Source organism: Ipomoea nil, unplaced genomic scaffold (assembly GCF_001879475.1).
Source record: "Ipomoea nil cultivar Tokyo-kokei standard unplaced genomic scaffold, Asagao_1.1 scaffold2805, whole genome shotgun sequence".
Taxonomy (NCBI): domain Eukaryota; kingdom Viridiplantae; phylum Streptophyta; class Magnoliopsida; order Solanales; family Convolvulaceae; genus Ipomoea; species Ipomoea nil.
The window spans coordinates 59,034-84,109 of NW_017619233.1; positions in this window are offsets into that span (position 1 = coordinate 59,034).

Genomic DNA, 25,076 nt, shown 5'->3' on the forward strand with positions numbered 1-25,076 from the left:
GTTTGGGAAAGTGGTCAAGTGCATAAAGAACAGATAATGGACAAGAGTTCAAGATGGGAAGTTTCTACCAAGAGAATGGCATCATCCACCAATCAACATGTGTTTATACACCACAACAAAATGGTGTAGTTGAGAGAAAACATGGTCACATTCTAGCAGTTGCAAGAGCTCTTAAGTTCCAAGCATGCTTGTCTGAAAGTTTTTGGGGAGATTGCATACTACATGCTGTGTACATCATTAACAAACTCCCTTCAGCAGCTTTAAAAGGTCAGATTCCACATCAGGTCCTGTTCAAAAAGGCTCCACAATATTGTCACTTCAAAGTTTTTGGTTGCTTAGCTTATGCTGCTGTTCAGAAGGGATATCAAAGGAAGTTCTTACCTAGAGCTAGAAAGTGTTTGTTTCTTGGCTATCCAAATGGGGTAAAGGGATACAAACTGTTTGATTTAAACACTGGGGAAGTGTTTATTTCAAGAGATGTGGTGTTTTATGAAAGCATCTTCCCATACAAAGTAGCAAATCAGATGGATGTTCAAGGTTCCTGTCAGGATCTTATTTTCGCAAGTGATAACAGCAACATAGAAGAAAGTCTGCAAAAGAATGTTCAAAGGGAAGAAATAAGAAGTGAGTGTGCCCCCACAGAACCTGATGATTCTGTACCCAGTCCTGCTCAAAACAATGCTGATTTAGAACAGCCTGCTTCACCACAATCTAATTCAGATTCAAGGATCATTTCTCTACAGCCACAGCTCAATCCACAGCCTAGGAGGTCTAGCAGACACACTTCAAGACCTGGCTATCTCAAGGATTATAACTGCAACTTATCTACTTATAGGACTTCTCCTCATGTCCTATCCACTGTCCTGTCCTATCAAAAGCTATCCCCAAGTTTCAGAACCTTTGCCACCAATATCCTTGGGATCAAAGAGCCCAAGTCTTACAATGAAGCCATTCAGCATGAATGTTGGAGGACTGCTATGCAAGCAGAAATAGAGGCTTTGCAAGCCAACAATACATGGGAATTAACAACATTACCACCCTTCAAGCAACCAATAGGGTGTAGATGGGTTTACAAAGTCAAGTATAAACCTGATGGGACAATTGAAAGGTGCAAGGCCAGGTTGGTTGCAAAGGGGTACACCCAAACTTGTGGAATTGACTATGTAGATACTTCCAGTCCAGTGGCTAAAATCACTACTATCAGGACCTTGCTGGCTGTGGCAGCTGTCAAACAATGGGATTTACACCAACTTGATGTCAACAATGCTTTTCTTCATGGAGATCTCCAAGAAGAAGTTTATATGATCCTTCCCAGTAAACAAATTTAGCTAGTAAATATGGCTGATTAGACTTTAATTTAGTTCGTGGTGAAAATTGAGCACTTCGCAGTAGTAGATGGTTCTATTTGACTTGTGCCTAAAATTAAAGAAGATTTCATGAATGCGGATACCCTATGGGCATCCTCAGTAGTTGGGGATTTTACCCCAGATTTTTGTGAGCCCCAACATCCACCTCATCATCCATTATTTCACTCAATCACAAAATCTCTTATTCCCATTAGTTCTTCCAAAAGGCTAACCCCCAACCCTAAGGGCCCCCATACCCCGACCCGACAGAGCATTTGGGAGGATGTAAATCATGGTAACTCAACTGAACATGAACTACAGAGGCTAGACTTCTGCTCACTGCGCACAAGGAACCCCCCTCACTTTGAGAGATTGCTCTCACACTGCCGCTGGTGAGACTCGATCCTATTAGTTTAAAATTTTTTCACAACTTTTTCTGGACCCACTAATTTACCATTTCTGTATTTTAATTATTTCTTTATTTATTATCATTATAATTTATAAAAATTATAATTATAATTATTATTTTTATTATATTTAAATTAAACATATCAAAATTCAAATAATTTTATAATTATAAATTTTTAATGTATCTATATTTAGTTGAAACGATAATTATAAAATTAAATTACTAATAAATATAATATTTAAAATTTAAATTATTTACTACATGGCTAAATCATATTATATAACAAAAACAATTTTATTAAAAAAATAAAAAAATTGTGGCCGTTGTTGTGCAAGCGCAAAACAACTGCCAAAATATTAAAAATAAAATAACAAAGCTATTTCCCGGCCTGCAGGGATATATCCAAATATACGACTGGGCAGTGGGCGTGGTTGGTCAGTGCTTTAGCTGACAAAAACTGACATAAACTATATATTTACAGGGAAAACCAAACCCAAAACACTAATGGCCTGTTTGGTTGGACATAATTTGGCTGTAGTTAAATTGCAATTCAGTGAAAGTCACAATTACGCCGTTTGGTTGGAGGGAATTGCAATTCCCTCCTTTTGCTGAATTGCAATTCATGGACACCCACCTACGAATTGCAATTCGGTGGTTGTGAGAAAAGGAAAAGGTGATGAAATGACAAAAGTACCCTTAATTATTACTACTATTATTATTACACAAGGATATTTTAGTCTTTATATCACTTCTTTCATTCCCTAACCAATAATTCTATTCATCCCTACCAAACAATATAATTTGAATTCCTACTTTATCCACACCTTATTCTTTTCCCACCGAATTGCAATTCCTTACTCCCAACCAAACGCCCTGTAAGAGTCCACATTAGTTAAAAAAAACTTGAAGATTTTACTGTTCCAAAACCTAGATAAGATCACCTATTGGGGATGCTCTAATACTCTTTTAACATTTTTAGATCGCAAAATTACAATAGTTATATCCTGGACCATAATACATGTTGCTACAAGCACCTAGCACATTCTTATTTTTTTCTTAATACTTTTTTATTTTTTTAACTTCAATTTATTTTCGTCTCTTTTTTTTTTTTTTTTTTTTTTGTAGATATAAAATTAATGTATATAAATATATCATTAAAAAACTCTAATTAAGATATTTTAACTAACACCCATATCACTTTTTTTTTTCTTTAAAAAATAAATCAATAGATACATAAAAGCATTACTTAAGTGTAACATTATATTTGTGTAAATTTAATCTTGTTTTTATGAACATATAAAAATATAGAATGAACATTATAAACCTACTATAGAGCGAACGAAAATATATATGATGTACATTTATGTAGTATATATTCCATTGGGCAAAGCTGCAAATGGTTAGGACACCCCGTCAGGTTTATTGGCAATTCCATCAAGTTAGGAAAGTGCATTTTCCTACTAGTGGAGATCAGCCCTTTTCCTCGAGTGCAGAAAGTATACATGGAGTTCATAGTGATCAAGGTGACATTTACCCACAACGTGATCCTTATCACACCGAATCTTGGGGATCTAGGCGCCATTGTTTATGTCGAGCATCTTTGTCTTAAGTTCCGAACACCCGAAGGAGTTGGGGTTGCCTAGTCCGAACAGAGGATGTCGATGTCTGGCTATCTCAAAGCTTTCAGTCGATATGAAAACAAGACATGCGAGTATATGCCATCACCGAGCAAGTTATGAAGGAAGAGTCAGCCAAGCCACTAGAGCCGAAAGTTAAGTTAGGGAAGCAACCTTAAAGACCGCCCACCCGGAGAGGAAGGTGCAACTGGGTCTAGGGTTGCCCGACGAGGTTAAGGAAGTTGTGCTAACGGTTCTAAGAGAACACAAGATTATATTCACTTGGGGCTCAAATGATATGCCTGACGTCAACTTGGCGATCATCATCTATATTTCTTAGCGACTAATTTGGTTGTTCTATCCGTAGTGCCGTGAGTTTGCAAAAAGGGAAGTAGCTACCCAGTTAAAACCGACTAAGTTCGGGAAGTTGAATACCTGACTTGGTTAGCCAATGTTTTGTTGGTACCCAAGCCCTTGGCTTGGCGAATGTGTGCTAATTATATTTACTTGAATTAGGCATGCCCTAAGGATCCTTTTCCCTTGTCTAGGATTGACATATTAGTCAACTAGATGGGTGGGTGCGCCCTGCTAAGTTCAATGGATGCTTTCGAGGATATTACCAAATCTTCATGGAGAGAGGGAATGTGGAGAAAACGACCTTTATCACCTCATAAAAGAGTATATTACTACAAGGTAATACCATTCAGCGTTAAGAACTCGAGGTGAAACTTTCACGTGAATGGTAGCCAGATTGTTTGGGGAGTTACTCAGAAATAACATGGAGGTGTATGTGGATGACTTGTTGGTCAAAAGTAAGAAAGAGACCAAGCACACAATGGATTTGAGGGCACATTTCGAGCTAATGATGAGGAGGTTCAACCTTATATATAGGTTCAGGTTCAGCTGCATTTAAGTGTTTCCCGTGCGGTTGAGCGGGTGATTAATGTGCGCGAGTTTTGTACTTAATGTGCGTAAGATTTGTGCTTAATGTGCGTGAGATTTGTTAATGTGTGTGAGTGTGTAATGTTTAATGTGCGTAAGTTTTGTACTTAATATGCGTGAGTCTTGTGCGTAATGTGCGTGAGTTTTGTGCTTAATGTGCATGAGTGTGTACTTAATGTGAGTTGTTGTTGAAACTTTAAAGTGCATGAGTTTTATGCTTAATCTGCGTGACTTTTGTGCTTAATGTGCATGAGTCGTGTGCTTAAGGTCCGTGAGTTTTGTACTTAATGTGAGTTATTTTTAAAACTTAAGGTGCGTGTGTTTTTGTGCTTAACATGCGTGAGGCTTGTGCTTAACATGTGTGAGGCTTGTGCTTAACATGCGTGAAGTTGTGTTCTGAAGGTGTTTTATTTGTGTGCTTAATGTGTGTGTATTGTATACTTTAAATGCGTCAGATTAATGTTTAATGTGCGTCCACCCGCACGGGAAACCTCAAATGCACCTGATCCATTCCATTTTGGTTTTGTACCAAAAATTTGTTGGAATTAATTTGCTACAAATTATATTCTATATTTTCGTATAAATATATATTTTATATTTATTTTGTATATCCACTTATTCACCACAACCAACATTATTAACATGAATAGTCACCCTACTAGCCCTTAGGGTTGTGGTTCAGCCTTTTGGAAGAATGAATAGTCACCCTACTACTTATATTGAAAGTCTTTTGAACATGACAGTAAAAATTTAAAAATATATATTTAGAAAAAAAAAAAAGGTTCTTAAAGAAAAAAAAAAAAAAAGATTTGATTGAGGTAGAGCCGCAGATGAGAAACAACTTATAATTTTGAATTGAAAGGTTCTCCATTAAATGATACATTTTTCTGTTAAAAATGTTTTAAAATTTGTTTCAATAGATTCTTTCTAAATACTTTAATTGTGGCAATTGTCGCAATTGCAAGCCATGGCCACCACGGTACAAATGACAGGACCTAGGGGAACAACGGTGCATATGATCTCAGAACAACACGGCATCTCCATTAAGCTCTTCTTCGGATCCGTTCTCTCATAACAGCTGCAAGGGGAACACGTTTTGTAACTACCGCCTATTTTCCACCGCGCAACGCCAATATCTCTGAACTTCATCATAGTTGTTTTCACAACCGGCACTAGCTCTTTTTTTGATTTTTCTATCAATGATAAATTGTATGAGGATTTCTCCAATGATTCAGCACCTAAATATATGCATTATTGTGTCACAATTATTGTATGTTACAATATGAATATAATTTAATACTTTTTGATATTAATAAATTTTGTAAATGAAATAATAAATATGGTCACCTGCAGCGATAACAACCAAGGAGAAGACTAACACCAACATGGATGACACTGTTGCCGGATTCATGGTTGTTTATATAGATACTATATAGATAGAAACTAAGAAGGCAAGAGGATAGTGTAGTGAGAGTTCGATGGATGTGGCCTGGAAAATAATGTATATTTATAGGGAATTTGTAGTCATTCATGACTTAATTCGAACGTATTTCTCATATGATATTAATGTAAGACTTCTTAAACAAATTTTCTTCAAATCAGTTCATATATATTACTATATTAATAATCAATAGTAATCATTATATATTATTCTAACTAATTACCGTTTAAGAAAATTAAAATTACGATAGTAGGCTTAGTAGGTATATTAATATCTATTTATGTAGTATTATGTATTAATTAGTATATATACTAATAGGAGCAAATGTCACAATGCCTTTCCCTTTCCCCCCTATTGTTTAGTAGTTGACAAGTCCCCCCTAATAGTAGCATATTGGCAGGTCAACAAGTGTTACGACTCGGGGCAGCAAGGCGGATAGGCAATGGAGCGGACACGAGAATATGGGGGTGGCCATGGTTGGCCAATTCCGCGCATCCGAACCTGGCCACTCCGTGTTTATTGGGGCATGAGGACGCAAAGGTGAACAGGCTGCTAACAGACACTGGAGAATGGGATGTTGAACTCGTCAGAGACATTTTTCAGGAGAATGATGCTAGACGGATCCTCGAAACTCCTTTATGTGTACACCTCAGCGATACGTGGAGGTGGCAAGGCGACCTACGGGGACTTTATACGGTTAAACATGGCTATAGGTTGCTCACAGAGGCGACGACCAGTCATGAAGACATCAATGGGTTCTCGGCCTGGAAAGCCTTGTGGCGTCTACCGGTTCCACCCAAGATTCGCAATTTACTATGGCGATGCGCACGCGGAGTCTTCTTACACGGCCGTTCGGTACAACAATTCATGCAGTATATGATGGAATTGGGGGATACCAGCCAAGCTGTTCGCATGGCTGCATTTTTTGGGTAGTCTGGAATGCACGTAATGATCGGGTGTGGCGCAATGTGGGTTGCAATACAACGGTGTTGTTGCCTCAAGTGTTGAATCTACAACAAATATGGAACGATTCATACGGTAAAACTCAAGTGGGAGTCCGGCAGCAGCTCCACCAGTAAGTTGGGAGGCACCACCTGCAAACCAAGTGAAATGTAACGTAGACGCGGCAACGTTCGAGGATGGGGTGGGCTACGGCGCAGTGGTATGTGATCAAGATGGGCGGTTCATGGCAGCTAAATGTGGACGCCTGGAATGTGACATCGATCCCTATATGGCAGAAGCGGTTGCGATCAAAGAAGCTCTTACATGGTTGAAAGACATAGGTCAAAATAGTTTAATAATTGAAATAGATTGTTTAAATTTTTGTATTGCTTTCAATTCTCGTTTAGTAGATAACTCTTACATAGGTACGATTGTTAAGCAATGTCAATTGATTGCTAGGGATATTTGGAACGTGTCAGTTCGCCATATCAGGAGGTCAGTGAATCGAGTAGCCCACGTGTTAGCAAGGGCGACTGGTTCATCGGCTGTCTCGGGCTCGTGGTCATTAGTGCCACCGGATTGTATTTCCAACTTGTTAAGTCAGTAATGCAAAGTTGTTTGGTTTTCAAAAAAAAAAAAAAAATCTATTTATGTAGTATTATGTATTAATTAGTATATATACTAATAGGAGCAAATGTCACCATGCCTTTCCCTTTCCCCCCTATTGTTTAGTAGTTGACCAGTCCATATAGATGAGATTATTTTATTTTATTTTATTTTTTTTTATGAAAAGACATATTCTTTTGTGTGTGTATGTCATTTTTTACGGTGAGGATCCCTGGCCTCTCCCGATCACCTGACCATATCTAATTAGGAAGACTATGATATTAAATATATATAATATATCTAAATTATAAACATGTATTATACATATAATCTAACCTCATACCAAAAGCGTTAGGATCAAGTTTACCTCAAGCCATAATTGATTATGACCATATAATGTTTGAAGAACTCTAGAGAGTTTAAAAATTTTGTCTACCACTTGATCTCTTATATATGTAATTAGATGGTGTAGTGTCAACTGTAATAGGAGCAGTGGGAGGACCAAAATTAAATAGCCTTATATGCCATCGATATAGGCTTTGTAATGGAAATCGTTATTTCTGTTACAATCTTAATGCTACCACTTAATAGCCCTAAGAGAACTCATATTAAACTTGCACCACATTAATGTGACTTAATGGAAAATATAGTTACATTCTCCCAACGAAAGAAATAGAAAACAAGAACCATGGAGATAGTTCCTCTTAATGCGAATGCGAGTATGTAGTATCCAGTATGATCACCATATAACTTTTTCTCTAAGTATTTTATGTCATAAAAAAACTTAATGAATAAACATTGCGTTTATTCTTGATTGTAATTAGTTATAAAAAATAATTACTACCACAATGGCTAAATTGGCATAGTAGTACTTACACAACTTAATTTGTACAATATTAATGAAAAACTTACAATTTTCCATTTAGTACAAGTACGGGCACAACCTTCACTGAAAAAAAAAAATATGAATCATAGCGGTATGTCCTCTAAATTAAAGTGTGAATAATAACCTCTATGCATCACATATATACGGCGATTAAACAACCGCCGTATAATCATAAACTTATACGCCATAAAGATTAATTTTAAAAAATAAATAGATACTTTATACGGGGGTTCCAAGTGGAAACCGCCGTCTAAAGTATAAATTAAGAAATACATATATACTTTATACGGCGGTTCCATTTGGAACCTTCGTATAGAATATTTATTAATATATATATATATATATATATATATATATATATATATATATATATATATATATATGTATTGGGAACATTTAAGTATCAAGCCTTGTCCCACATTGCTTGTGTATCTCACTATCTCTCACTATTTAAACTACCACTCAATTTAGAAGGCTTGAAATGTTATGAAGAGGAAACAAGGGGAGAGCTCGCGCGTGTCGCCGCCGCCCGCTCGGCTCGGTCCGCACGCGGTGAGGTGGGGTCAAAGTTTTGTCCCGCACAATAAGGAGTCGTGCGTGCTTTCTCTCCTTCTTTGTAGCATTTCACTGGATGGGGTGTTTATACTCTTAGTATATAAACACACTCCATCTCTGCTAAATACACAGGCAGAAATCCTTCTTTCTACCTGAGAAACTCTGAACTCATATGTTCATAGCGAATCTGTGTTTCCTGTCGAGAGCATGCGATACCCTGGTCGCAAATGCTTTAAAGGGAGTGATTACTATACACGCCACAGATATATTATTGCTGTTCTAAATTATTATTATTTCTGTTCGACGCTGCTTCATTCTTGCTGTTCGAAACTGAGGCTGCCACGCTAATTATTGCTGTTGTTCGAAGCTGAAGCTGCCACGCCTTTTATTGCTGCTGTTCGAAGCTGAAGCTGCTACGCATTTTATTGCATTTGTTCGAATCATTGTTGCTGTCCAGGTTGGTTCGCATACACGCAAACAACGTTCAACAAATTAAAAGCATTTGTCAATCAACAATGTCGAACACTCACCCCGATATCACGCCGGTTAAACCTCTCACTTGGGGCTTGAACTACAAGCGATGGGCTGGTAAGGTGATGATGATTCTCGAATCCAAAGATGTAGATTATGTCATCTTTGAGGATTCTGAGAAGAGTACGGAGACAGTGGCGCAAGTTCCTGCTCAAACTGACAAAACTGCTGCAACAAAAAAGCAAGCATCCTCTGCAAACTCAACAGCTGAAAAAATGACTCAGGTTCAAGCCACTACAGCGCTGCAGACAACTCGAACAAAATTCGAGAAAGATAATAAAACTGCACGGGCAGAAATTCTTCAACGAGTAAGTAATCCGCTTTTTGACATTTACTCGCCATACCGGTCTGCTAAGGTGATATGGGAGCTAATGAAAGCCAAGTTTGGCGTTGATGATGTTGGAAGGCGAAAATATGTTGTGCATAGATGGTTGCACTTCGTGATGACGGACGACAAAACCGTTACTGAACAGGTACACGACTTTGAAAACCTGGTAGCTGACATGAAATCTGAAGGAGCCCTGGTGAATGATGCATTTCTGTTGGACGCATTGGTTGATTAGCTGCCCGATTCGTGGCTAGACTTCAAGAATAAAACGAAGCACGAACTGAAGAATCAGACTCTGGAGCAGCTAATCAACACTATCAATATAGAAGAAGAAAACCGATTGGTTCAAAAATCTGGTAATTTTTCTGATAGTATTAAAGCTAATATAGTTGAATCGAGTGGGGGGTTTGACAGGTCTAAATATGGGGACGGTGCCAGAAACCAAAAGAAGAGTTCGAAACCAAACAATAATAACCGTGTGAAAAATGGTAAAGTTCAGAAAAAAGGGAAAAACAATAAAGAATGTTATGTTTGTGGGAAACGTGGCCATAAGGCTGCACAATGTTATCAACGAAAGGGTTCAACGAACCAGACAGGTCCAAAACCTACTGGTGAAGGGCAAAGGAATCAAGAGAACGTAGTGGAAAATTCAGGAGATACCGAAATGGTAGCTGCAGTGATAACTGAAGCAAACATGGTAGGAGATCCAGATGAGTGGGTTGTGGACACGGGTGCGACTCGTCACTTCTGCAACAACAAAGACCTGTTCAAGGTGCTCGAGCTCAACACCGGAGACGAACAAGTCTTTATGGGTAACTCCAGCATCTCTAAGGTAAGTGGTAGAGGAACAATTGAGCTAACACTTTTTTCTGGAAAGCTTCTGTTATTGAAAAATGTGCTTTATGTTCCTTCCCTACGTAGAAACCTAATTTCCGGAGGCCTATTGAATAAGGCTGGAATAAAAATGGTTTTTGAGTCTGACCGCATGGTTCTGACTCGCTGTGGAAAATACCTGGGAAAGGGATATTTTCGTGCTGGCCTTTTTGTTTTAGATGCTTCTGTAGCTAGAAATAAGGTTGCTCTAGTAGGCACAACCAAATGTGATCTCGTTTCAGACAATGTTGCTAATAATAAAGCTTCCTCTTCTACGTATATAGTTGTTTCTTTAAATCGTTGGCATGATAGATTAGGACACGTTGGCACTAAATGCCTAAACAGACTAAAGAGCATGAATTTATTGCCAAAATTGTCAAGTGAAGCATGCACACAATGTGAAATTTGCGTTGAATCTAAATTTTCTAGAAGTTCGTTTTCTACAGTATGTAACAGGAAAACATCTGTTTTAGAACTAATTCACACGGACTTAGCTGACTTCAAAACCACTGAAAGTAGAGGTGGAAAACGTTATTACATTACGTTTAATGATGATTTTTCCCATTTTACAAAACTTTATCTATTGAGATCAAAAGACGAAGCTGAACAAAAGTTTGTGGTTTTTAAAAATGAAGTTGAAAACCAGTTAGACAAAAAGATAAAAAGACTTCGATCGGATAGAGGCGGAGAATATGAATCTAATTCTCTTAAAACTCTGTGTGAAAATTCTGGTATTATTCATGAAGTAACAGCACCATACACTCCTCAACAAAATGGCATTGCTGAGTGGAAAAATCGAACTCTCAAGGAGATGATTAATGCAATGTTAATCAGCTCAGGTGCACCGGACTCTTTGTGGGGGCAAGCTGCTATAACTGCAAACCACATTCTAAATAGAGTACCGCACAAAGGGTTTGATAGAACTCCCTATGAACTGTGGAAGGGGCATACCCCAAACCTTAGTTACCTAAGAGTATGGGGTTGCTTAGCAAAAGTAGGACTGCCGTCCTTCAAAAGGCCCAACTTGGGACCTAAAACCTTAGACGCCATTTTTGTTGGGTATGCTGAATACAGTGCTGCATATAGGTTCATGTATTTGGAAAATCGCACAATGGGTGAAGCAAGAGATGCCGTTTTCTTTGAAGCAGTCTTTCCTTTGAAAACACCGTGTCCCTCTTCTGATGTTAGCCTTCAACAAAATTCTATTGACTCTTTTCCAAGTTTCTCAAACACTTCGGAGGAACCCAGAAGAAGTAAAAGAGCTAGAATAGAGAAAAGTTTTGGTTCTGACTTCATATCTTACATGACAGAATTGAAAGACATAAATGAAATTTGTGATCAATTCATATGTCAATTGGTCATAGAAGAAGAACCAAAAACCTTTCAAGAAGCTATGCGCTCGGTAGATTCCACATTGTGGAAAGAGGCTGTTAAAAATGAATTAGATTCTATACGGTCAAATCACACTTGGGAGTTGGTCAATCTACCAAGAGGCTGCAAACCTATCGGTTGCAAATGGATCTTTAAAAGGAAATTGAGACCAGATGGCTCAATTGAAAGATTCAAAGCCAGACTTGTGGCAAAAGGCTACACTCAGAAATTTGGTGAGGACTATTTCTTTACTTATTCACCGGTAACAAATAGCAACCATTCGTGTTCTATTTGCTTTGGCTTCTTTACACAGGTTGTTAGTTCACCAAATGGATGTGAAGACTGCGTTTCTCAATGGTGAACTAGAAGAAGAAATCTATATGGAACAACTTCCCGGATGTGTAGATCCTGGTCAAGAAGGGAAAGTATGCAGACTTAAGAGATCTTTGTATGGCTTGAAACAAGCCCCCAAGCAGTGGTATGAAAAATTTCATAAAACTTTATTAGACCTGGGTTATACTACTAACCGGTCCGATGCCTGCTTATATACTAAAGAGATAAAGTCTAGTATTGTAATCATCTGTCTCTATGTAGATGACATGTTGATTTTCAGCCCTAATATTGAGGCTATAAAAGACACGAAAAGAAATCTATGTGAAAAATTTGACATGAAAGATCTAGGGGAGGCCGATGTGATACTTGGGATAAAAGTCACAAAAACCAAAGAGGGTTATCTCTTATCTCAATGTCATTATACAGAGAAACTTCTAAAGAAGTTTGGGAGTTATGAAGTAACTCCGGCCAAGACCCCTTACGATCCCAGTGTTAAATTATCAAAGAACATGGAGGTTGGTGTGTCACAAGAAGAGTATGCAAAAATAATCGGTAGTCTGATGTTCCTCATGAATTATACTAGACCCGACATTGCATACGCAGTAAACAAACTCAGTCGCTATACCCACAACCCGAGTATCTCACATTGGGATGCACTAAAACGAGTACTAAGATACCTGAGAGGTACAGTAGACTGGGGCCTAGATTACAAAGGGTCTCCAGCTGTGCTGGAAGGGTATTGTGATGCGAACTGGGTAAACGGTGGCGATGATGCAAGCTCAACAAACAAGTGGATATGTATTCACTATGTGTGGAGCCGCTGTATCATGGAAGTCGTCAAAACAATCCTGCATTGCCAGATCGACGATGGAAGCTGAATTTATAGCTTTAGATCTAGCAAGTCAGGAAGCAGAGTGGCTGAGAAACCTACTGACAGACGTGCCGTTGTGGGGGTATCCAGCACCTGCAGTGCCAATACACTGTGACTCACAAACTGCCATCAGTGTTGCACAAAACAGTGTCTACAATGGCAAGAGAAGACACATAAGAGTCAGACATGAGTCTGTGAGACAGTTAATGCTGAATGGGGTAATCACAATGGAATTTGTGAGATTTGAAAAGAATATAGCAGACCCCTTCACGAAAGGTCTAAATCGAAAGACCGTCCTTGATACGTCAAGGGAGATGGGCTTGAAACCCAATGTGGTAAGAAATTCGTGATGTACCACATATGTTGGGCATATGAGATCACGGAAAGACTTACAAAACTGGAAAAATCAGTGACAAATCTGTAGCCTGTTATAGGTAGTCTATGCAGAGATAGACTTGAAAGATTGAAAAGTCTACATGTAGAGGTAGACAAAACAGGGATTATCACAAAGTTAATGAGTGCAACTAAGTTCAAAACTCGATGTACCGATGAGTTCAAGATCTAATTCACTCTCGGGAAAGGGTTACTTGGTTCCACTACATGTCAGTTCAAGTTTTATACACTGATATGGAAATTAACTCTAGTGTAAACTCAGGTTGGTACGGTATAACAATGCCACCTTAAATGTGTGGGGGATTGTTGGGAACATTTAAGTATCAAGCCTTGTCCCACATTGCTTGTGTATCTCACTATCTCTCACTATTTAAACTACCACTCAATTTAGAAGGCTTGAAGTGTTATGAAGAGGAAACAAGGGGAGAGCTCGCGCGCCGCCGCCGCTCGCACGCGCGACGCGGTGTGGCGTGGCCAGAGTTTTGTCCCGCACATCGTTTGTAGCATTTCACTGAATGGGGTGTTTATATTCTTAGTATATATCCCGCACATCGTTTGTAGCATTTCACTGGATGGGGTGTTTATATTAAACACACTCCATCTCTGCTAAATACACACGCAGAAATCCTTCTTTCTACCTGAGAAACTCTGAACTCATATGTTCATAGCTTTCTACCTGAGAAACTCTGAACTCATATGTTCATAGCGAATCTGTGTTTCCTGTCGAGAGCATGCGATACCCTGGTCGCAAATGCTTTTAAGGGAGTGATTACTATACACGCCACAGATATATTATTGTTGTTCTAAATTATTATTATTTCTGTTCGACGCTGCTTCATTCCTGCAATTCGAAACTGAGGCTGCCACGCTAATTATTGCTGTTGTTCGAAGCTGAAGCTGCCACGCCTTTTATTGCTGTTGTTCGAAGCTGAAGCTGCTACGCATTTTATTGCATTTGTTCGAATCATTGTTGCTGTCCAGGTTGGTTCGCATACACGCAAACAACGTTCAACAGTATACACACGGTGGCTCTGAGCTGGAATTGCCGTATATAACAATTTTAAGAATTACATATATACTTTATAAGGCAGTTCCAAATGAAAATCACCGTCTAAAGTATTGTGTGTGTATGTGGTTCCAAGAGTTGTAACCGCCTCACAATTTGTAAATCTCCAAATATAAAATACAATAATAAGTTGTTCAATTGCACCAAAATGCATACAATAATTCAACATTCAGAATAATTGTCTTATATATATATATATATATATATATATATATATATATATATATATATATATATATATATATATATATATATATAGAGAGAGAGAGGCGGGTTCAGGTGCGGCAGTGTCTTACGGTGCGGCAACACCAATAGTTCAACAAATATGCACCATCAACGTTAGGAAAATACACCACACAAAACAGAGTAAACAGAGCCCTGCATCACCAAACACACACCATTAGGTGTGAGTAAAAACACCATACACTGTTCGGAAATACACCATTGGGGGTGGTGAGTTATATGGTGTATTTTTTTGAGTCTGTTGTGTATTTTGTGATGTTTTATTGCATTTCATTGTGGTGTGTTTTTATTTCACTGTTGGTGCATATTGTTAACACTGTTGGTGTATTCTGGAATTTGACCGCACCGCCGCACGGTAAAACCCCGCCGCATATGAGCGCTCTTATATATATATATATATATATATATATATATATAAAAGGAATACAAAAAAAATGTAATCAATCCTAACTAATCAAATACAATATGTCACAAATACTAATAACTAAATAACAATTCACTTCATCATGTAGATGTAATCCAAAAATCAACACAACTTTTGCACCATAAATTTCTTATCTGATCAATTTCTTCTTGTGAATAGTTTTGAGTACCGAAGATCTACAAATTTAAAATCAATTTAAAAATTTAGTATAATATAAATAATTAAATCTAATTTGTAAAAGCTCTATTATTACTTATCCTATCTAATCTGTCTTCTAATTGTATTTGCAAAATATCAAACATATATTTCATCACATAATAGCCACTCTCAATGGATTCGGGTGGTTTAGGGCACTACAATAAATTTAGAGTATAAAATTAATACAATAATATAAATTATACTTAACATGCATTTTGTATAAATATCAAGTGTTTATCTGACTTGTAATTCATGTCGACGATTTGTCTCTATTTGAATTTAGGTTATTTTTGACTTGTAATTTTTTGAGTGCATCACTACTGGAAATTATGGAATTTTCAACCACCTGAAAGTGATCTTAAATCAAGTCGAAAGCCTTGTTCCGACCACTTTTGGTATCCGGAAAAACCTTTGTTGCTATTTCTGACCACTTTTTACTTTCAACTTGATTTAAGATTACTTTCAGGTGGTCAGAAATTCCATAATTTCCCGTAGTACATCAGACGTAGAACACACTTCCATGAAAGTACATAAGCAAAGCATGCTAGAACTGCAATACAGCTTAAAATACATGTCAAGAAACATTTTGTTGGGCACGTTAATTAGCTTATGTCTTCAAGCATACATTGTGAAAATATGTTTCAGAAGTTGATTGACACTTTTGTTCTTCCCCATCAAAATTATGATATGAAATAAAAGAAAACGAAGCACTCAATTAACATGTTGCGAATCTATCAAAGTAATAACTTAATACTTATCTCAATGCAACTATGACAAGGTCGATTAATATTAGAAGAAATGATACAAAAAATGAAAAAGCTGTTTTCTTTTGTACTTGAAGCACAATTTTACACAGCATATCTGGCAATTTTCCTGGCTTATATTAAGTAACGTAACGGAGCAAACTTGGCACCGATTGCGAGGGCGATAAGTGGACCGAACATGAATCCTCTAAGCCTCAACTCCTATGAAATAAACACAATGGGAGAGAAAATTAGAAAAGAAAAGAAAGAAAACAGACAAAAGTATTAGAAAAGAAAAGAAAGAAAACAGACAAAAGTTTAGGAGTTTTATATGGTGGAGATCACTATCAGAAGATAATTTCAAAAGTTCATGTCTAGATGCAATTCAAACTAACCATTGGTCCCCTACAAAGGAAAAGAACTTCACTGCGTATCAATATGCCCACTGAATAATTAAAATGTTGTGCAGTTTAGAAGAAAAATCCAAAGCCTCTTATCAACCACTTCCAACACTAATCTAGGCAAAGATATTGCAGGTATCCAATAAATCTATGATGTATCTACGTACCATTTTCTATCAACTAAATCTAATAAAATCCCAAACTTATAATAGCCCACAATTAACAATTAACAATTGACAACTTGGAGAAACTAAGGTGTGGAAATTCTACAATATAAAATAAACAAGTTGTACCCCACTAATGACCATTAACTGACCCAAAATATACACTCCAAGACGATAAAAATGAAAATCAAGATAGCATCAACCAGGGACGGAGCTACGTTATGGGTAGGGGCTCTTGCCCCCACCCCCACCCCTATTTTCACCCTAAATTTGTTAGTAAATATGTATGTATATATTGATATAGTAGAGATAAAATACACTTTTTTCCTTCTTTATTTTTTTTTTAAATAAAACAATCTATTATTAAATAAAAATAAATAAATCAAATAATTAAAGTCACCATTTTTCTTTATTATCTTATTTCTTTTATCAATATTTTAATAATGAATGACATCAAGTATACATTTTAATTTTAAAAAATCTCCAAATTAGAGATATATGCTTTGGTTTTATTAGTTATATATGTTGATGTTGATTAATTAATTAGTGATTTATGGTGTGTTTTAATTATTTATTTACATTTTTAAGATGTACATTTGCTAGTTTAAAACTTTAAATGATTAGTTTTGAAATTGACAAATATTAATATTGATTATTTAATTGGTCTTGGTTTTTGTCTTTATCTCTCATATTTTGAAATATTCAGTTAATTAGTAAAATAATGAATATCAGTTAATTATGAAAAAATTTGGTGACAAAATAATTGACAAAACTTTTTATTTGATGTTAAGTGACAATATACATTTAAATAAATGTTGTTGCTATTGTTATTATTATATTTTGTGTTATGTGAAAAATTGATAAAGTAATGATCAACACATGTCGATTGTACTGATATAATTTTGTATTTCATAATTTATTACACATAGTATAATTAGAAATTATTATCAATAATAATCACAATAATGTATGGTATATATAATAATAATATGGTACGATTAATTATAATGTCGGCTAACATTGTAAATTTTCTTTACTACATCGGCCCCCCAACTCAAATTTTCTCGCTCCGTCCCTGGCATGAACTAATGAAAAACACTTTTGTAAATAGAAGACCCCAAAAACAAATAAATGAATATGTGTTATAATAATAATAATAATAATAATAATAATAATAATAATAATAATATTATTATTATTATTATTATTATTATTATTAGTAATGGTTAAACCAAGTATTAAATTAGTTTGTTATGAATAATGCATGGATGCAGTAGGTGGGTTATGCATGGTATCACTACATAGATTGTGGCCTTAATTGTAGCTTTACATGGAGCATTACTCCTAATCTTTAGCTTTATTAGTGGTTATCTTTTAGTATAAATAGGTTACTATTGTTCATTCATTAATCATCAATTCAAAGAGTTATTTCCTCTCTCTCTCTTCTCAATATATATAAATATAATATATATACATATTATACTTAATATATATCTTATAGATATATTATATTATATTATATTTAATATATATTATATTAAATATATTATATTTAATATATCTTACATTTGGTATCAGAGCCAGTCAACCTTTCAACCCCGAGATATTTTCCGTAGTGAAATATGGCTGCAAATTTCAATATTGTATGGACGGGTCCCAAATTGGACGGGAAACTCGATTACAATTATTGGCAAATTATGATGTCCACACATTTGCAAGCTCAAAATCTTTGGAGCTTTGTTGATCCCGGTCTACCCGAAGGAGCTGATGCAGCCGCTATACGGCGAGATAAATTGGCCTTGGGTCAGATTCACCAAGGTGTTCATTATTCCATTTTTGGGCAATTAGCTCGTGCTCAAACAGCAAAACAAGCTTGGGACATCTTAAAGGTGTCAAACAAAGGAGTCGATCGGGCACAGAAGTCTAAGTTGCAGTCGTTGAGAAGGTTGTACGATAATTGTGAGATGACCTCTACAGAAACAGTAGATGCGTATTTCACTCGTCTTATTGATATGGTGAATAAGATGAGGCTATATGGAGATACGACTGAAGATGGTGCAGTGGTTGAGAAAGTTCTTCGAACTATGCCGATGAAGTATGACCATGTGGTGGCTTCGATCACAGAGTCACACAAAACTGAGCTCTTATCAATTGCAGAGCTGAAAGGTATGGTAGAAAGTCATATTGACAGGATTGCGTCAAAATTGGAACCACTAGCAGAAGAAGCTTTGAAGAGCCAAGTCACCCTTAATGTGACTGGCACTAATCAAAGAGGTGGAGGATCTGGTAGAAGTCGTGGAAGAGGAAGAGGAGGTTCTAGTGGAAGAGGTCGTGGTAACTTCAACCAAGGAGGAGGACGTGGTAACTCCAACCAAGGACGAGGTGGAGGTAATACCAAACAATGTAAATTTCCATTTCATTGCTACAATTGTGGCAAGTATGGACACAAGATTGCAGATTGTTGGTATAATGAGGACAATCGTGGACATCAAGCAAACATTGCTGAAAACACTGCTGAAAAGTCTGGTGAGAGTTCTGAAACTTTACTTTTAGCCAGCGATAATTTTTCTGCAGATAAAAACATATGGTTCTTGGATACTGGGTGTAGTAACCATATGTGTGGGAATAAAGAATTGTTTTCTGAACTGAAGTGACATTTGGCAATAAGTCAAAAGTGCCAATTTTGGGAAAAGGTAAAATCTCTATTCAGTTGAAGGATGGTACTCACAATTTTATATCCGATGTGTTCTATGTTCCTGAACTACACCAAAATTTGTTGAGTATGGGTCAGTTGTCAGAAAAAAGGATATAAGATACATATTGCTCAGGGGTGTTGTACCATTGCAAATGCTAAAGGAGTTTTGATTGCAAAGGTAAATATGTCCCAAAATCGACTATTTCCTTTGAAAATTAAGCATACTCTCCTTGCTTGCTTTAATTCTGAAGTTTGTGATGATAATTGGTTATGGCATATGCGATTTGGGCATTTCCATTTCTCTGGATTAAACTATCTTGCGAGAAAGGAACTTGTTTCTGATTTACCTGTTGTGAATGTCCCTGATCGTATCTGTGAGATTTGTGTGATTGGGAAGAAGCATAGAGATCCCTTTCCCGTGGGCAAGTCAAGGAGAGCTACAAAACAGTTGGAGATTATTCACTCAGACCTATGTTCGTTGGAGGTTCCCTCACATGGAGGTTGTAAGTACTTTATTACTTTCATTGATGATTTTAGTAGGAAAACATGGGTTTACTTTCTGAAGCAAAAGTCTGAAGAATGTGATGTTTTCAAACAACTTAAGACTTTTGTTGAAAAGCAAAGTGGTTATGAGATTAAAATCTTGAGAACTGATAGAGGTACAGAATATATTGCCTGTGATGATTTTCTGAAAAAGAAGGGTATTCAACATCAGATGACAGCTAGATACACTCCACAACAAAACGGAGTGGCTGAGAGGAAGAATAGATCTATCATGGATATGGTAAGGTGCATGTTGAAATCCAAGGATCTGCCTAAACCTTTTTGGGCAGAAGCTGTTGCTTGTGCTGTCTATGTGTTGAATAGGTGTCCAACTAAGAGTGTCCATGATAAGACGCCCGAAGAAGCTTGGAGTGGGAGAAAACCCTCTATCAAATATCTCAAGGTTTTTGGATGTTTGGCATATGCCCACGTGCCGGATCCATTGAGAAAGAAGTTGGATGATAAAGGTGAGAAGTGCATATTCATTGGTTATAGTGACGCTTCAAAGGCTTATAAACTATACAATCCTGAAACTAAGAAGGTTGTTATAAGTCGTGATGTCACTTTTGATGAATATGGTGCCTGGGATTGGTTAGCTAAAGATGAAAGTTCAGTTGTTATTCCTGCTGTTGAAAATATTGTTGAAGAGCAACCGATTCCAGATAATGTCCAGTCTCCTTCACAGCCAGAGTCGTCAGTTCGACGATCTCAGCGCGAGCGCCACTTACCTGCTCGCTTGCAAGATTATGTTTTGGGTCATGATAATGACCTGTCTGATGAAGAGATTGTTCAATTTGCTCTCTTTGCAGATTGTGATCCTTTAACTTTTGAGGAAGCTGCTACAGAAACTCATTGGCTTAAGGCGATGGATGAGGAGGTTGGTGCCATTAAAAAGAATGGTACCTGTGAGTTAACAGATTTACCTCCTAGGAAGAAGCCAATTGGAGTAAAGTGGGTTTATAGAACGAAATACAAGTCAGTATATCCAACTTGAAGACGAAGACATTTCTTAAATTGAAGAAGGAGATATTGGGATGACCAATATATCCAACTTGGTTTAAAGGAGGCAATGTTATAATAATAATAATAATATTATTATTATTATTATTAGTAATGGTTAAACCAAGTATTAAATTAGTTTGTTATGAATAATGCATGGATGCAGTAGGTGGGTTATGCATGGTATCACTACATAGATTGTGGCCTTAATTGTAGCTTTACATGGAGCATTACTCCTAATCTTTAGCTTTATTAGTGGTTATCTTTTAGTATAAATAGGTTACTATTGTTCATTCATTAATCATCAATTCAAAGAGTTATTTCCTCTCTCTCTTCTCAATATATATAAATATAATATATATACATATTATATTTAATATATATCTTATAGATATATTATATTATATTATATTTAATATATATTATATTAAATATATTATATTTAATATATCTTACAATATGCTAAGAACCCACATACATACATATATGTGTAAGCAAATAAAGAAACAAAACCCAGAAATCTGAAGAATTTACAAGCAACAACTGAGATGCCTATATCTTTGTATCTATACACATAACACTGATTTCTAGAGTAATCTGTAATTTGCACTATCTGCTTTCAGGGGATCTGGTGGAGGATCACCCACTCCCATGGTCGTCTTGACCATGTGGAGGCGATGGTCGAATCAAATTGCCGGAAAAACGATCTCCGGCGCCGGAATTTCGAACGGAAGATTTCTGGAAGAAAATCGCCGTGCTAATGTCCTAGGTATTTGAGAACGATCCTTACCCATACTCAAAATTAGATTAAGAGGAATCCATGTATGATAAATCAAATAACGAGAACAAGTAATAAAGTAAAAGACAATTGATAAAAGAGAGTCATGGATTAAACAACTTTAATTAGCATAGATACTCTTGAGTGTCCTAGGTTTTAAGTCATGTAATATTCAATGAAGAGTTTGGGGAAATGGTATAGGTGCCGATGCCACTCTCGTGAATGCTAGACTATCGTATCACTTAGTTCAAAGTTTCATTCTCATGACAACTTACCTAGATGAGGCGTTTAAGCAAACACTTTGTGTGCATATTTCCTTCCACCTCTCTTTTCTCAAAGGTGAGTTAGTTGGAAATGTACGTGAGAGGTGTAGTCCTATTCTCATTTATATATATATATATATATATATATATATATATATATATATATATATATATATATATATATATATATATATATATATATATATATATATATATAGGGAAGGGATCAGGTGTATTTGTTGCTTCCCGTGCGGATGTGCGGTGGATTAATGTGCGTGAGGTTTATACTTAATGTGCGTGAGATTTGTACTCAATGTGCCTGAGATTTGTACTTAATGTGCGTCATGTTAATATGCGTGAGTTCTGTACTTAATGTGCATGAGTATTGTATTTAATGTGCGTGAGATTTGTGCTTAATGTGCGTGCATATTTCAGAATTACGAGCTCAGAAGGAAGCAGAACAGAAACTCACGCACATTAACGCCCAAGCTTCTTGTTACTTCTTCCTTCAATTTGGCCATGGATTCTGGATTATCAGCTACCTTCAGTGCAGTTGAATGTTTATATAAATGACGCACGCACAGTAAAATTTGCACAGCTGCAAAGTGTGGATTTCTATTGTATTATTCACATAATTTTTAACCACCATAGCTCGCCTCCGCATCATCGTCATCAGGAGGGGGCAAATGGTTACTGGGGATGGGGAAGAAACTGACATCAATATTTTCTGCTCATTTTACACATTTACGCACATTAAGTACAAATCTCAGGCACATTAAGCACAACACTCACGCACATTGAGTACAAATCTCACGCACATTAGTCCACCGCACATCCGCATGGGAATCCACGCTCACAAGATTACTTGACCAGACCTCATTAGGAACCTTGCCACCAAGTGTTGTTCGTGGTGATCTATTGATCAAGTAACATGCCATGTTCATTGCTTCTGCCCAAAAACGCTTAAAGAGTCCAGCATTAAATCCGAGACACCTTGCTCTCTCAACAATGGTCCTATTAAGCCACTCAACAACACCATTCTGTTGTGGTGTTTTACGCACTATATAGTGCCCTTGAATTCCTTGTTCTGCACAAAAGTTTGAAATTATTTCTCAGTATATTTTGTCTCATTGTTAGACCTCAAGTACTTGATTTTTCTGCCAGTCTAGTTCTCAACCTCAACCTTTCACAGCTTGAACTTCTCAAACACTTCAGATTTGTGTTTCAAGAAATACACCCAAACATTACTAGAAAAATCATCAGTAATTGTAAGATAATACCACGAGCCACCCATCGAAGGTTCCCTGGTAGGTCCCCCAAACATCAGAATGCACATAATCTATAATCCCTTTAGTTTTATGCTTCACAGTAGAAAAACTAGCTCTGGAGTATTTCCCAAGGACACAGAACTCACACAAATCTAGCATTTGGAAACACCCAACAAGTCCAAACAATGATTGAACTTGTCACTGGTAACTGCCTTTGTCAACATGTCTGCTGTGTTCTCACTTGTATGAATTTTCTGTAACAAAACCTCACAAGAAGTAACCAACTCTCTAATCTTATGAAACATTACATTAACATGCTTGGTTCTTGCATGATATACTTGATTTTTAGCTAAGGATGAGAATTGTTATTGATTGTATTAACAGTGATAATTACAAGAGTACAGATTCTAAGTATATATAGAAGAGGAGACATAGGGAGACTAGAATTGTGAATCATAAAAAAACTCAAATACATGGAGTCCTAATACTCCCCCTCAAGCATAGGGTACAGACGTGACATGTACAGTAGCTTGTCTCTAGGAAAACAAAACGTAGGACCTGCTAAAGCTTTTGTAAATATATCAGCAAGCTGATCTTTGGTGGAGATAAAGTTGACTTGAATCTCTCCCTTGGCAACTCTGTCTCTCACAAAACGATAGTCAATCTCAACATGTTTAATGCGAGCATGAAAAAGGATATTAGCACATAGATAGGTAGCACCAAGATTATCACACCACATCTTAGGAATAGAGATCCCAGCAACGCCAATCTCTCGTAAGAAGGAGAAAACCCAGATTACCTCACACAAACATTAGTTAAACCCTTGTATTCAGCCTCCATAGAAGATCTGGACACAGTTCTTTGCTTCTTGCACACCCAAGACACAAGATTTGATCCAAGAAAAACAGCATAACCACTGGTTGACTTACGATCCTTAGGACAGCCGGCCTAGTCTGAGTCAGAGAAGGCATGCAATTCTCTAAACTCAGATTTTCGGATGCGTAAACCATAAGATAGAGTCCCTTTGACATACCTCAACACACGCTTGACTTGTTCCTAATGAGTGACCGTAGGAGCATGCATATGTTGACAAAGTTGATTAACCGCAAAGGATAAATCTAGTATGGTGATAGTAAGATACTGAAGAGCTCCAGCCAGGCTCCGATATTGCGTAGGATCATCATATAAATATGTAGAGTTAGAAAGAGATTTCGAAACAGTTATTAGGGTGGACAGAAGTTTGAAATCAGTCATACTAACACGTTTCAAAATATCAAGCATATATCGTTGATGAGATAGAAGGATCCCATAACTGCACTTAATGGTTTCAATACCAAGAAAGAAGCTGGTTCACCAAGATTCCTAATCTTGAAAATAGTAGATAATTTTGACAATAAATAACTCACAAGATTCGGATCACTGCCCATCACCAGAATGTCATCAACATAAACTAGAAGATAAACATAAGTGGAATTCTGGAGTAATAAAATAGTGACACATCTATTTTTTATGCCTGGAATCCAATAGACAATAAAAACACATGAAGGTGGTTAAACCAAGCTCTTGGAGCTTGTTTCAACCCATACAAAGATCTCTTAAACAAATAGACATGATTAGGAAATTGAACATCAATGTATCCAGGTGGTTGCCGCATGTAAACAGTTTCAGTCAAATTACCATTGAGAAAAACATTATGAACATCTAGCTGCCTCACAGTCCAACCAGAAGATATAGCCAAAGAAAGAACTAACCTGACTATGGTAGGTTTTACAACTGAACTGAATGTATCAAAAAAGTCCTGACCAGGAACCTGATTGAATCCCTTTGCTACTAACCTGGCTTTGTATC